The following is a 14,831-nucleotide window of genomic DNA, read 5'->3' on the forward strand; positions in this document are numbered from 1 at the left end:
AAACTTGATTTCCATATGTACCCCCTATCCACTTGTGTACAACTAAAACTTGATTTCCATATGTACCCCTATCCACTTGTGTACAACTAAAACTTGATTTCCATATGTACCCCTATCCACTTGTGTACAACTAAAACTTGATTTCCATATGTACCCCTATCCACTTGTGTACAACTAAAACTTGATTTCCATAAGTACTCCTATCCACTTGTGTACAACTAAAACTTGATTTCCATATGTACCCCTATCCACTTATGTACAACTAAAACTTGATTTGTACCCCTATCCACTTATGTACAACTAAAACTTGATTTCCATAAATACTCCTATCCACTTGTGTACAACTAAAACTTGATTTCCATAAGTAAGTCCTACATCTCTCTATCATATGATTCAGCAACAAAAAATCTTGATCTTTGACTTGACACAAACATCATCCCCAGGCAAGCAAGCAATGTTTAAATGACTGAAGTATGGAATTTTATGTCAAGGTACCACTACATTTATATCTTGTAGGCAACAAAACAGTTGGCTTTCATAGAGGACAGTAACAATAATATCAACTATGTTCACCAACTGTTAAATATGTCAACAGTCTTTTATGTAGTCTAGTAGATGTTTGAATTTTACTTACACCTGAACATTTCATTTAGCAGGGACTGAGCTAACTACATGTAGTGTAATGAGAAATTTTGTTCTGTTGGTCTCTCAATGTTGTTATTTTGCCATTCTGCATTGCAACATTCTTGCATTCCTGTGCTTCACCTATATTCGCCACCTGTCCAATCTTTACTGTATATGTATGTAGAAGTAACAAAAGGGAGACAATCCATGCCATTCTGACTACCCCAATCAATACACCTTTGGAAGGTGACAAGCACAGGTAATTATCTCTCTAATTGACCAATTCATTATGCCTCTACTGATAACGGACATTCATTTCCAACATCTCTCCCAAACAGGGAGTGTAAACTGGTGCACCATTTCATTTTAGGTGATAAATCAACAACAACAAAATGTTACCATTTTTGAAACTATCATCTTTTCTAAAAGTGTCCTTTGTGTGTAAATAGAAAGAGTGAAAAAAAATGTATACGAGAGAACCCAGATGCCAATTAGTAAACAGTTCTGAAGCTTAACAAACAGCACTTTGAGCTGGCGCCTCCAATAAACAACACACCATGAATTAAGAGTAGATAAATTATAATTAACTGGAGTCTACAGACTTCTTTAACAGACAACTCAGTACATCTACTACTGTTTGAATGTAGCCAATGATATATATGTTCAATGTAAATAGATATCCTTAGTTCATAAAATAAACCATTTACTTCCTTGTACCAGAATTTTTCAAAACAATCCCCTCACTGTAAAAGTTTCCAAATTCCATGACTTACATGGTTAACTAATTAAACGAACCTGTGAGTTTTATAGGATTTTCTAGGGAACAAACTACCTGTCTAAACAAAAAAATTATTTCAAAATTGATTCAATGGTTTAAAGATCTACCCTGGATATGAATTAAAACGCCACTGTTTATATAAATGTCTAGTTTGTAACAGATGTACAGGTTGTTACTGACCACACACTGACCAATCCCCCCACCGACCTCCACAGCCCAATCAGATCAATGAGTGCCAATTACTAATGATATTTCCCACAGCCTATCAGTACTTAGTACAATACACGCCTGTCACAAACAACCCACCAACAAATATTTCAAACCATGAGAATGTTGGGAATAGCAGATCTCTGTATATTAAGTGGGTCCCGATGGAGACAGCTAATCTCACAATTTCATCAGCTGGCGGTGACTGTACCAACTCCGTCATAGGCTAGCTTCGCTACATTTCACAGACCGATCATATTTGGCCAGTCCTGTACCCGAGTTCCAGGTCAGATCTGAGAGTGAGAGCCCCACAGGGACAGCGCTAATGGCTCCTTTGCATGGCAAGTCTGTCTACCTAGTCTTCGACGGTAGCAGGCTTGTCTTAAGGTATTCACTCCAAAAATACAGCAATTACAGCTGTAAAAACTCCCTTTTCAATGCTAATATACAGCCTAACATGTCTCACTTTTGAAAGTCCAAATGATATGCTCGACAGCTTCAAAGGCTTTGGCATGTTACCTCAAATAATGTGAGAAGTTGTAGCCCCGAACACAGGATCCCTCCAACGCCCACGGAACGGAGCATGAATCAATATGGACTTACAGGATAAAATCCCACCACACGATTAACTTATATGAATTATGACGAGTGTATGAAATCCCCATGGTCAGCACGCATTCCTATCAAACGTCTTAATGAATGTGATTCTTCCGTCCTGATGGGAAACATCAAATTCAAGGTCTTCTTGATGTGTATGTCCACAGTTGTCTTGATCCACAAGAAGTTTGACTTATCGTTTTATTCTCAATAAAACATTGCTACATCTTATCCCTTGTGATATCACACAAAACACATTTGTCTGATACAAGAAGTGTCAGCAGTGAATTTCTCCACATTTATATGAAGTTTTCATTCTAACCATAAAAATATCCAGATACATCACTACCCAGTTTATAGAGCTGAAATAAAATTTTAAATGTCTGGAAAAACTTTTACTCAACTCCAAAAAGCAGTTGTAAGTGTACATATTTTAGTGGTTACATTATTTTACTGCTTTTCACACCTAAAATCTGACAGCGCTAATTTATTTTCCGTATATCTTTTATATATATCCATTGTGTTGATTGCATTCAACTTTATGCTAACCTATTCCAAATTCAATGCCTTTGAGTTCAAATTAAATTGTGCGAAAAAATTACTTATAACATTTATTTTTGGTTATGAAAAATGAATGTCTGCCTGACTGAACCTTGGAGGTATGATGCTGATGTCAGCCCCGTATGATACAATCTGTCAAGGTTTTTCTCAGCATTATTTACCTTAAATAATCCTTCTTGGATATTATGACATTGAAAGGAAAGTATTTTGCATTTTTGACTTCAAGGACATACTTAAGAGAGGCAGCCTTCAAAATATTTAGCATATATAAAATCAGATTAACCAGAGATAACATAGAATGCCTTTTTTGCAAATAAACTTACAAGAACTTGCGTTAATTAGAAGAAAGTGCTACGCATATTCGAAATGTAATTTACATAAAGACATAAATGGTTTAAACGGCAGCGACGGAAGGGTTTGACATAGCATTATTGTTAGGATTGAATCGACAACTTTGCAGTGACAGTTCTGCAGAAAATGATTCCCCAGCCTGCCATTGGCTCCTGCCTGGCCTGTCGATCATGTTTTCACTTGACGAATGCCAGAGGCTTTTACTTTGTAGACAATTTTCAACAAACAGAAAAAAAGTGCACTTTTAGCATTCAATTAGAATCCAACATACAATCTATATTTAAACTTGAAGATCTGTGTGTGAAGTCTCCTAAGAAATATATTGGGCGACGTATAGTTATTTTCATTAATATATATTTTCTTGTTTTTAGTCCATGGCATTTGTAATCAGAACAAAACACTCCATATCAGTTTTCAAATCAGCTTAATGTGCGTACAACCAAATCTGATTTCTTTATTACTCGAGATTCTGTTCCAGAATTGGTAAATCTCTAATAATTAAATTTCAATGATTTTTCTCGAAATGTGAAGTCAGTTAATTTACTTTACTTGAGGGTTTGCCGTCAATTATGGCCAGGGATTTGTGAGCTCCAGTCGAGGACTGCGACAGCATTACAATGGCAAGCATGAATCGTTGGAATTCACCAGCGACAGTTTCAAGAGAAAATTTCATTTTTGAAGATTCTAATCCCGTTGAAGCGATTTCACAGAAAACTAGAAATACTGCGTGTTTTTGTCAAACAGACAGAGACAGTCACGTTCAGAACAAGATTAGCTTGAACTTCATGCCACCAATTTTCCTGATCTGAATTTTTGTGACGTTTGATATCATGTAAGCACCAGACAAAATGCACAGTACGTACAATATATAAATAAATCTAGAAATTACCAGCTAAAACAATTCTGGGATCCAATTTTCAGGTATTTAGGAGAATTTATTCAAGTATTAAGAAATTAATTCTTCTCTTATACTCTCATATATGTTACATTGGTGTAAAGCCAGTACCTTCCTCATGCTATGGCAGTGAGCTTCAACTCATGTGCTCACAAAATCTATGAAAATAAGGCAAAATATTGGCCTTCAACTCATGCTCTAACAAAAACTTTTGTATTGAACCCCTTTATGGCCTTCAACTAATGCCCTCATAAAAAACTTTTGTATTGAACCCCTGAATGGCATTCACCTCATGCTCTAACAAAAACTTTTGTATTGAACCCCTGTATGGCATTCACCTCATGCTCTAACAAAACACTTTTGTATTGAACCCCTGTATGGCCTTCAACTCATGCTCTAACAAAAAACTTTTGTATTGAACCCCTGTATGGCCTTCAACTCATGCTCTCACAAACACTTTAGTATTGAACCCCTGTATGGCCTTTAACTCATGCTCTAACAAAACACTTTAGTATTGAACCCCTGTATGGCCTTCAACTCATGCTCTAACAAAACACTTTTGTATTGAACCCCTGTATGGCCTTTAACTCATGCTCTAACAAAACACTTTAGTATTGAACCCCTGTATGGCCTTCAACTCATGCTCTAACAAAAACTTTAGTATTGAACCCCTGTATGGCCTTCAACTCATGCTCTAACAAACACTTTTGTATTGAACCCCTGTATGGCCTTTAACTCATGCTCTAACAAACACTTTTGTATTGAACCCCTGTATGGCCTTTAACTCGTGCTCTAACAAACACTTTAGTATTGAACCCCTGTATGGCCTTCAACTCATGCTCTAACAAACACTTTTGTATTGAACCCCTGTATGGCCTTCAACTCATGCTCTAACAAACACTTTTGTATTGAACCCCTGTATGGCCTTCAACTCATGCTCTAACAAAAACTTTAGTATTGAACCCCTGTATGGCCTTTAACTCATGCTCTCACAAACACTTTTGTATTGAACCCCTGTATGGCCTTTAACTCATGCTCTCATAAAACACTTTTGTATTGAACCCCTGTATGGCCTTTAACTCATGCTCTAACAAACACTTTTGTATTGAACCCCTGTATGGCCTTCAACTCATGCTCTAACAAAAAACTTTTGTATTGAACCCCTGTATGGCCTTCAACTCATGCTCTAACAAAAAACTTTTGTATTGAACCCCTGTATGGCCTTTAACTCATGCTCTCACAAACACTTTTGTATTGAACCCCTGTATGGCCTTTAACTCATGCTCTCATAAAACACTTTTGTATTGAACCCCTGTATGGCCTTTAACTCATGCTCTAACAAACACTTTTGTATTGAACCCCTGTATGGCCTTCAACTCATGCTCTAACAAAAAACTTTTGTATTGAACCCCTGTATGGCCTTCAACTCATGCTCTAACAAAAACTTTTGTATTGAACCCCTGTATGGCATTCACCTCATGCTCTAACAAAACACTTTTATATTGAACCCCTGTATGGCCTTCAACTCATGCTCTAACAAACACTTTTGTATTGAACCCCTTTATGGCCTTCAACTCATGCTCTAACAAACACTTTTGTATTGAACCCCTGTATGGCCTTCAACTCATGCTCTAACAAAAACTTTAGTATTGAACCCCTGTATGGCCTTCAACTCATGCTCTCACAAACACTTTAGTATTGAACCCCTGTATGGCCTTTAACTCATGCTCTAACAAAACACTTTAGTATTGAACCCCTGTATGGCCTTTAACTCATGCTCTAACAAAACACTTTTGTATTGAACCCCTGTATGGCCTTTAACTCATGCTCTAACAAAACACTTTAGTATTGAACCCCTGTATGGCCTTCAACTCATGCTCTAACAAAAACTTTAGTATTGAACCCCTGTATGGCCTTCAACTCATGCTCTAACAAACACTTTTGTATTGAACCCCTGTATGGCCTTTAACTCATGCTCTAACAAACACTTTTGTATTGAACCCCTGTATGGCCTTTAACTCGTGCTCTAACAAACACTTTAGTATTGAACCCCTGTATGGCCTTCAACTCATGCTCTAACAAACACTTTTGTATTGAACCCCTGTATGGCCTTCAACTCATGCTCTAACAAACACTTTTGTATTGAACCCCTGTATGGCCTTCAACTCATGCTCTAACAAAAACTTTAGTATTGAACCCCTGTATGGCCTTTAACTCATGCTCTCACAAACACTTTTGTATTGAACCCCTGTATGGCCTTTAACTCATGCTCTCATAAAACACTTTTGTATTGAACCCCTGTATGGCCTTTAACTCATGCTCTAACAAACACTTTTGTATTGAACCCCTGTATGGCCTTCAACTCATGCTCTAACAAAAAACTTTTGTATTGAACCCCTGTATGGCCTTCAACTCATGCTCTAACAAAAACTTTTGTATTAAACCCCTGTATGGCCTTTAACTCATGCTCTCACAAACACTTTTGTATTGAACCCCTGTATGGCCTTTAACTCATGCTCTCATAAAACACTTTTGTATTGAACCCCTGTATGGCCTTTAACTCATGCTCTAACAAACACTTTTGTATTGAACCCCTGTATGGCCTTCAACTCATGCTCTAACAAAAAACTTTTGTATTGAACCCCTGTATGGCCTTCAACTCATGCTCTAACAAAAACTTTTGTATTGAACCCCTGTATGGCATTCACCTCATGCTCTAACAAAACACTTTTATATTGAACCCCTGTATGGCCTTCAACTCATGCTCTAACAAACACTTTTGTATTGAACCCCTTTATGGCCTTCAACTCATGCTCTAACAAACACTTTTGTATTGAACCCCTGTATGGCCTTCAACTCATGCTCTAACAAAAACTTTAGTATTGAACCCCTGTATGGCCTTTAACTCATGCTCTCACAAACACTTTTGTATTGAACCCCTGTATGGCCTTTAACTCATGCTCTCATAAAACACTTTTGTATTGAACCCCTGTATGGCCTTTAACTCATGCTCTAACAAACACTCTTATTGAACCCCTGTATGGCCTTCAACTCATGCTCTAACAAAAAACTTTTGTATTGAACCCCTGTATGGCCTTCAACTCATGCTCTAACAAAAACTTTTGTATTGAACCCCTGTATTACTTCAACTCATGCTCTATCAAACACTTTTGTATTGAACCCCTTTATGGCCTTCAACTCATGCTCTAACAAACACTTTTGTATTGAACCCCTTTATGGCCTTCAACTCATGCTCTAACAAAAACTTTAGTATTGAACCCCTGTATGGCCTTCAACTCATGCTCTAACAAAACACTTTTGTATTGAACCCCTGTATGGCCTTCAACTCATACTCTAACAAAAGACTTTAGTATTGAACCCCTGTATGGCCTTCAACTCATGCTCTAACAAAAAACTTTTGTATTGAACCCCTGTATGGCCTTTAACTCATGCTCTCACAAAAAACTTTTGTATTGAACCCCTGTATGGCCTTTAACTCATGCTCTCACAAAACACTTTTGTATTGAACCCCTGTATGGCCTTTAACTCATGCTCTCACAAACACTTTTGTATTGAACCCCTGTATGGCCTTCAACTCATGCTCTCATAAAAAAACTTTTGTATTGAACCCCTTTATGGCCTTTAACTCATGCTCTCACGAAACCAGTATGGCAGTGAGTCCACATGACTGTATTATATGGTCTCACAGTATACAATCCTCCAGAGGGTAAGCACTGGTACTAAGTGAGCCCCTATGGCCTATAGCTCAGGCTCTCACAAACCATTAATTTGATAAGGTTTTACCAAACAGAGTGACTTGCCCTTGGATTAAGGATCCAAATTCCAGTCAAATGCTGCTGAAATCTGATAATACAGCTGAGTATAACCTAATTGTAGCCTGCAAGTCATGTTACCGTGGGTAATATGGCCAGGAGAACGTTGTGGGCGAGGCAAACAAGTTTATCTTAATCAGTTAATGGTGGAGGTATTACAACTCTTTAAACATGTCTTCCTCCTGTCTACTGGAGTACAGATCAATGTTTCTCTATAGAAAACAGGCAGGGTTATCACTTTGACAATAAAAAAAACTAAGACTTATTAATAATGATGACTACAATACTTTACAGACATATCTCAGTGACACTATTATGTGTAATGACTTCTGAAATCACAATTGATAAACTTTCTCAAAAAGTAGACTTTGATGCAAATTTTCAAAATCCACCAAACTTCTCCATTTTATCAAAATAAAATTTGAACTGTGTAAAAATAATTTTCTTGATGATGAAAAAAAATAGCTTGACCAATTTTTTAATTAGAATAAATATGATTAATATTGTCAAAAGTGGACTTAAACACAAATGTGTACCACTAGAAATTGGAGGTTAGACAATTTAAATCGCAGCTATAAAACCCGTCCTCGTTCTTCTTATACTTGAAATTTTGTGTGACATGAGAACAAATTATAATAGCTTATGACAGAACATTTAAATCCAGAGGTATATCATGCTCATCCACAATTGTTTACATGTTAAAAATAGTAGATTTTGTTACAAAGGGTGATCGGTATTGATTTTGTATAACAACTCCTTGGCTGACTCTCCCAGGGGAGGTAACTGTGACAGACAACAAACGCAGGCTCCATAGAGTAGAATTAGTGCTGCGGTGTTTGTAAATCAAAGTCCGGTCTCACATAGTTAAGGTGATAAAAGATGCGACCATATTCATAAACTAAGCACCGTTGGTGACTTTATGTCAGCTTTGCTTCACAACACATCTCCCTGGGGGAGTCTCTGTAATGGAAATATGTTTTATGGAGGTATGAGCTACATGTTAGGGAAACGAAAAACAAGAAAACACTGACACAGAGTCGTGATAGATGTATGCTCTGGTTGTCATTTGGAGGCTACTTAAAACTTTGATGGGTGTGAATGTGTGTGTTTGGTACTGGTATTTTGTGTGGTCAATGTCGTGTGTGTGTGTGTGTGTGTGTGTTTGGTACTGGTATGTTGTGTGGTCAATGTCGTGTGTGTGTGTGTGTGTGTGTTTGGCACTGGTATGTTGTGTGGTCAATGTCAGGTGTGAAAGTGTGTGTTTGGCACTGGTATGTTGTGTGGTCAATGTCAGGTGTGTGTGTGTGTGTTTGGTACTGGTATGTTGTGTGGTCAATGTCGTGTGTGTGTGTGTGTGTTTGGTACTGGTATGTTGTGTGGTCAATGTCGTGTGTGTGTGTGTGTTTGGTACTGGTATGTTGTGTGGTCAATGTCGTGTGTGTGTGTGTGTGTGTGTGTGTGTTTGGTACTGGTATGTTGTGTGGTCAATGTCAGGTGTGAAAGTGTGTGTTTGGCACTGGTATGTTGTGTGGTCAATGTCAGGTGTGAAAGTGTGTGTTTGGTACTGGTATGTTGTGTGGTCAATGTCGTGTGTGTGTGTTTGGTACTGGTATGTTGTGTGGTCAATGTCAGGTGTGAAAGTGTGTGTTTGGTACTGGTATGTTGTGTGGTCAATGTCGTGTGTGTGTGTGTGTGTTTGGTACTGGTATGTTGTGTGGTCAATGTCAGGTGTGAAAGTGTGTGTTTGGCACTGGTATGTTGTGTGGTCAATGTCAGGTGTGTGTGTGTGTTTGGTACTGGTATGTTGTGTGGTCAATGTCGTGTGTGTGTGTGTGTTTGGTACTGGTATGTTGTGTGGTCAATGTCGTGTGTGTGTGTGTTTGGTACTGGTATGTTGTGTGGTCAATGTCAGGTGTGAAAGTGTGTGTTTGGTACTGGTATGTTGTGTGGTCAATGTCGTGTGTGTGTGTGTGTGTGTGTGTGTTTGGTACTGGTATGTTGTGTGGTCAATGTCAGGTGTGAAAGTGTGTGTTTGGCACTGGTATGTTGTGTGGTCAATGTGTGTGTGTGTGTGTGTGTGTTTGGTACTGGTATGTTGTGTGGTCAATGTCGTGTGTGTGTGTGTTTGGTACTGGTATGTTGTGTGGTCAATGTCGTGTGTGTGTGTGTGTGTGTGTGTGTGTGTGGTTTGGTACTGGTATGTTGTGTGGTCAATGTCAGGTGTGAAAGTGTGTGTTTGGCACTGGTATGTTGTGTGGTCAATGTCAGGTGTGAAAGTGTGTGTTTGGTACTGGTATGTTGTGTGGTCAATGTCGTGTGTGTGTGTGTGTGTGTGTGTTTGGTACTGGTATGTTGTGTGGTCAATGTCAGGTGTGAAAGTGTGTGTTTGGCACTGGTATGTTGTGTGGTCAATGTCGTGTGTGTGTGTGTTTGGTACTGGTATGTTGTGTGGTCAATGTCATGTGTGTGTGTGTTTGGTACTGGTATGTTGTGTGGTCAACGTCGTGTGTGTGTGTTTGGTACTGCTATGTCATGTAGTCAATGTCGGTTGTGTGGGTGTTTGATAATATGGCGTGTAGCAGACAGAATTCTAAAACTGAGAAGACCCATCATTGTAGGAATCCTCTGTACCTTGGCTGTCATTTTCAAAAGAGCCTCACATCTAAAATTCTCCAAAAAGTCTTTAAGTTTGAGAAGTTGGCATTGCAATAATAGGCAATTTGACATCTACCATACTGACTCCAATTTGGAATGTCTCGTTGGAGTCAGACAGTTCCATCAAGTTTGGTCAGCCTTGCAAGCTTTAAATGGTTTCATACAGAGAAATGTCTAATATACAGATGTAGCTTAACATAAACGGTATGCCATATCCTGAATGGCCATATCTTTTAAATTGTGCTACTTTGATTTTATATTGAATGAATCTTTAATAGTAGGGCAGATTTGTGAATAGTATGCTCACCTTCAGCAGAAAGACTGAGATTCTGCACATAAATCGGAGGATGTTCTGTCACTGATTAAATAAAAGTATGGTATCCAAGAGATCGGACCAATGGGTTACCTGCCATCTTGAATTTTTAAGAAAAAATTACATTGGAGGAAATTTGAAATCAGTCATAGACAACCTCTTAACAGAGGAGACTGAAGATCTGCTAGTTAATCCATGCCGTAATTAAATAAGGTAGAAGAACAAGTGATCTATGAGTTTTCTTGACTATTAGATATGGCTGAAATATGAACTTTGAATCATTGTTACAATGAGTATTAGATCTCTCTCATCGTGAGAATGAACATCACCATACTGATGTCTCCCTAAAAGTCCACAGCAGATGTAAATAGATCAGTGGATAAGTAAACGGACAAAAGAAATCTGGCTGACAGGTAATAATACTGAGAATCTCAGAAGATGATAAATCAATGTTCCGACATTGGTCAGTCTGCTGTACTAGGCAGCTTGACAGTGGACGAGACAGAACCCTGAATGGAATGCTGGCCAGACAAACCTTGCCCTAGGGACAACAAACTTGCCCCAACACTACTAAAATTGGCCAATACCAAATAGTAAATTCACACTTGTCATAAAAACAATTACACTCATTAGGAATATCTTTGTTTGCAGTGCGTCTTGTCGTCACACCGTAAGCCGGTGAAGCGTCTGGCGAGCACAGTTGAGGCGCGCGCCATGGAGATAGCTCTAGTCTATATAAGATGGCCAAGCTGCCCGGAGCAGTTTTATCACTGTAAACTCTTTTAATGACACCTGCTTTACACACAGAGGCCAATAGATAAGTATATCAGGATCGTCACGCTTACAAAAATGATGTTCTATACTAAATTTGTCCTCTGTATTGTATGGAGTAATGGTGCAAATGGTTCCCAGTCTTACATATTGTGAAGGTAAATCAATTGGAGCCCACACTATCTCTGGGTACCAAAAGGCTGGCATGCATGGCCACAGACATACAGCAATATATATATATATATGATTCATCATTGCTTTATTAATGGTACTGTTGAGCAAGGAAGTGTTCCAAAAATGTGAATAACTTCACTAAGTAATCAACAATATCTGTATGGACATCAATTCCATGATACAATACTAAAGAGACTGCTTAGATCACCAGTACCTACAAGGTAGAACTTTTAACTCACCACGTTAGGTAGAACTTCAATTCTACTCATCATGGCCCAGTTTTATGAACATTCCTAAAATTCTCATAGAAATGCATTATACAAGTTAAGGAAAGGTCCTTTATTTAAAATCTTCCTCTAAACTTCTGTAATACTTTTCTATGGAGAATTGTAAGCTATGGAATTTTTTAAAGTGAAGAAATGTGGAACAAACTGAGATCATGTTTTATTAAGTAAAGAAAGAATTCCCAATGAAATCTTGCCTATATGCACACAACTTACCAGTGTACATTGATTTATGTAATATGATGTAAAGTAAAACTTGATTTTTTAAATTAGATATTTTGCAGCAGCAATAGTCACCTCTGTCTATCCTGACCTACATTTTGTCTCTGTAAGAGTAAAGGGAATTTAACAAATGCTTCCAAAAGGAGGAAATCTCCACGATCCTCCACTCGCTCACATTAATGTACCCCAAAACCATTGTAATATTCCTATAATATTCAGCTGTACATGGAGGGTGACATTGATGTGACTTTCAAAATGTTTTTTCCTCCATCTTTGACACAAAAGCGTTCCATCTTGCATGGAAGATACACTTTGGCATCAATTCAACAAAACCATTTTGTTTGCGCTGCTGTGAGATGCCATCGATGAAGATAAACTTGTTGTAGATCGTAGACTCTCAACCCTCTAGTGACACCAAGCCTTCCACATAATTTCCTAGGAGGTTGAACATTTTAACAAAACTGTGTTAAAGAAATGAAATAGCGACTGAATTTATACCCCAGTTAATATATTCTCAGTCTGAGGGGCACACCTCTTAAACAGTTATGACAGGGACGCTGCCAAAATTGCATCTTTTTTTATTGCAGAGTCTTTGAAAAGTCACCCATTACACCATTAGGTATCATTAATACCGCTGTAAAGCCGGTGTACGCTACCCTCCAAGGCTTTCTGTCCCACATATAAACATAGCCATTTTCAAATTAAAAAGTAAAACTTAAATCCCACATGATCTATTAATGTTTCGATGCCAAACTTTTAAAAAATATTTCCATTTACTATTCAAAACTAATAACAATCTACTACCATTATTTTTTCATTTTTCATGTTTTTCTCACACTTTTTGAACTTTAATATTGGAAAACTTAATCAATATTTATTTGGGTGTTAACATAAAAATATGACATTAATATATGTATTACAGTCTGAAACCATAAACCAAATATATATCTCGGTAGCAATTGGCCCGTATCTATAAACCATACATACATTAGCCACCATTGTAACACCAGGGCCAGTCAAGGAGTATTTTAGGGATTATTTCAGGATGATGTAATGAGAAAATGTTTTGAGTGTAAAAATATTGACTACTGTATCCATTCAATTAAAACAATCCAAACTCATTGTCTTTTATCTTTTTCTCCTTTTAATTTTATTCTTCTTCGCTCACTCTCTCTCGCCCATTTAGACTTCCCCCACTTTAATTTCGTTTATGCTTCAAGTCAATTTCAAGCAATTTAAATGACAATCTTAAATTTGGCACAGATTTTATCACGTACAGCAAGACATCAACTCTACGGGACTAGACCAGTGAAAATCATTCCAGTTAAATTGAAATTGGACAGAAACCCAAGCTAGGAAGCATCCAATCAGGGCAGGCCTGTGATAATAGCTTTTGTTTATGACGTCTCTAACAATATTGGTGTCAGTTTATGAGTACACGCTCCAACAAAGGTAGGACAACCAAATTTGTGCGATATTGACAGTTATTTTCAATAATCGGTGGAGCATAGGAGTTCTAATCGCACCTTTGTATTGAGATGACTTTCTCACAGGTGAATCTGGGACACAAAACTTGGTGATAATTATTGGTTTTGTGTTGTCCATGGAAAGCAGCGAAAAACATGTACAATAATAAACGTAAATACAGCCAATAGCTAGGAAATTGAATTTATTTTACCCATAAAATTATACATTTTTTTCCTGATATTCCTCTACTTTTGTAAATCATGCTATAAGAGAGCATTAATAAAGAATTCATTCATTATACAGTATAGGACGGGTATGACAAATTCTATAAAGACGTAAAACTCTAACAACAGAAGAAATTACACCATCAATTAAAACACTCAAATCACATTCGTTAAACACATCAGTTTTTTTTAATGTTTTAAAAGAAAATTTTAGTCAGATGTCAAACAGATGAAGTCATAAAATTCTTTTTTGAATATGAAATTAATTATGTATATAAAACATATCCGACTCCTAAATATAGTTGTCTTTAATAGCCTAGTTGTTATAGAGAAAATATTCTATAAGCTATCTGAGTCATTGTCAAATCCCTAACCAGTTAAATAATTCATTGAATTTATGAAAACCAATCTATATAACTTAGGTGCAGTGAGATTTTAAATGTAACCCTTTGAACCCTGTGATAGTATATATGCTTTCTTTGATAATCCAAATCACTTCATCTAAAGGCAATTTATTTTTAAATCTGCTCCTCCTTCAAGCCGTGAATTATTTCAATAATATTTGGACTAGACTCCTTACAATTTGACTACAAAGACCTCTCGGGATCACTGACGGGTTCCAAGGTCGTGGTTAGAGTAGACCTCTCCGTAGGCTCTCACTGAACAAATCACACGAACAGGTAATTACACCTGGTGTTTGTTTTCATATATGCTAGTCTAATTGGTGTTCAACAAATGTCTATCTATTATTACTGTAGTGGTGTCGACCCATTATTTCTATATTAATCTTGTCTATACAAGCACCTTCACATCATAAAACAGTCTATAGCAAAATTCAAAGTTAGGTCCCAACCTGTTTAGCAAAACATAACATG

The 14,831-nt window shown here is 37.4% G+C and overlaps 1 protein-coding gene across 9 annotated transcripts in view; it reads right to left on the minus strand.

Annotated features, from left to right (window-relative positions):
* Window positions 1-14,831, minus strand: part of LOC138334375 (nucleolysin TIAR-like) — a 231,491-nt gene that overhangs the window by 79,354 nt on the left and 137,306 nt on the right. The window lies entirely within an intron of this gene.

The sequence above is a fragment of the Argopecten irradians genome, chromosome 11 (genome assembly GCF_041381155.1).
Source record: "Argopecten irradians isolate NY chromosome 11, Ai_NY, whole genome shotgun sequence".
In the NCBI taxonomy this organism is placed as follows: Eukaryota; Metazoa; Mollusca; class Bivalvia; order Pectinida; family Pectinidae; genus Argopecten; species Argopecten irradians.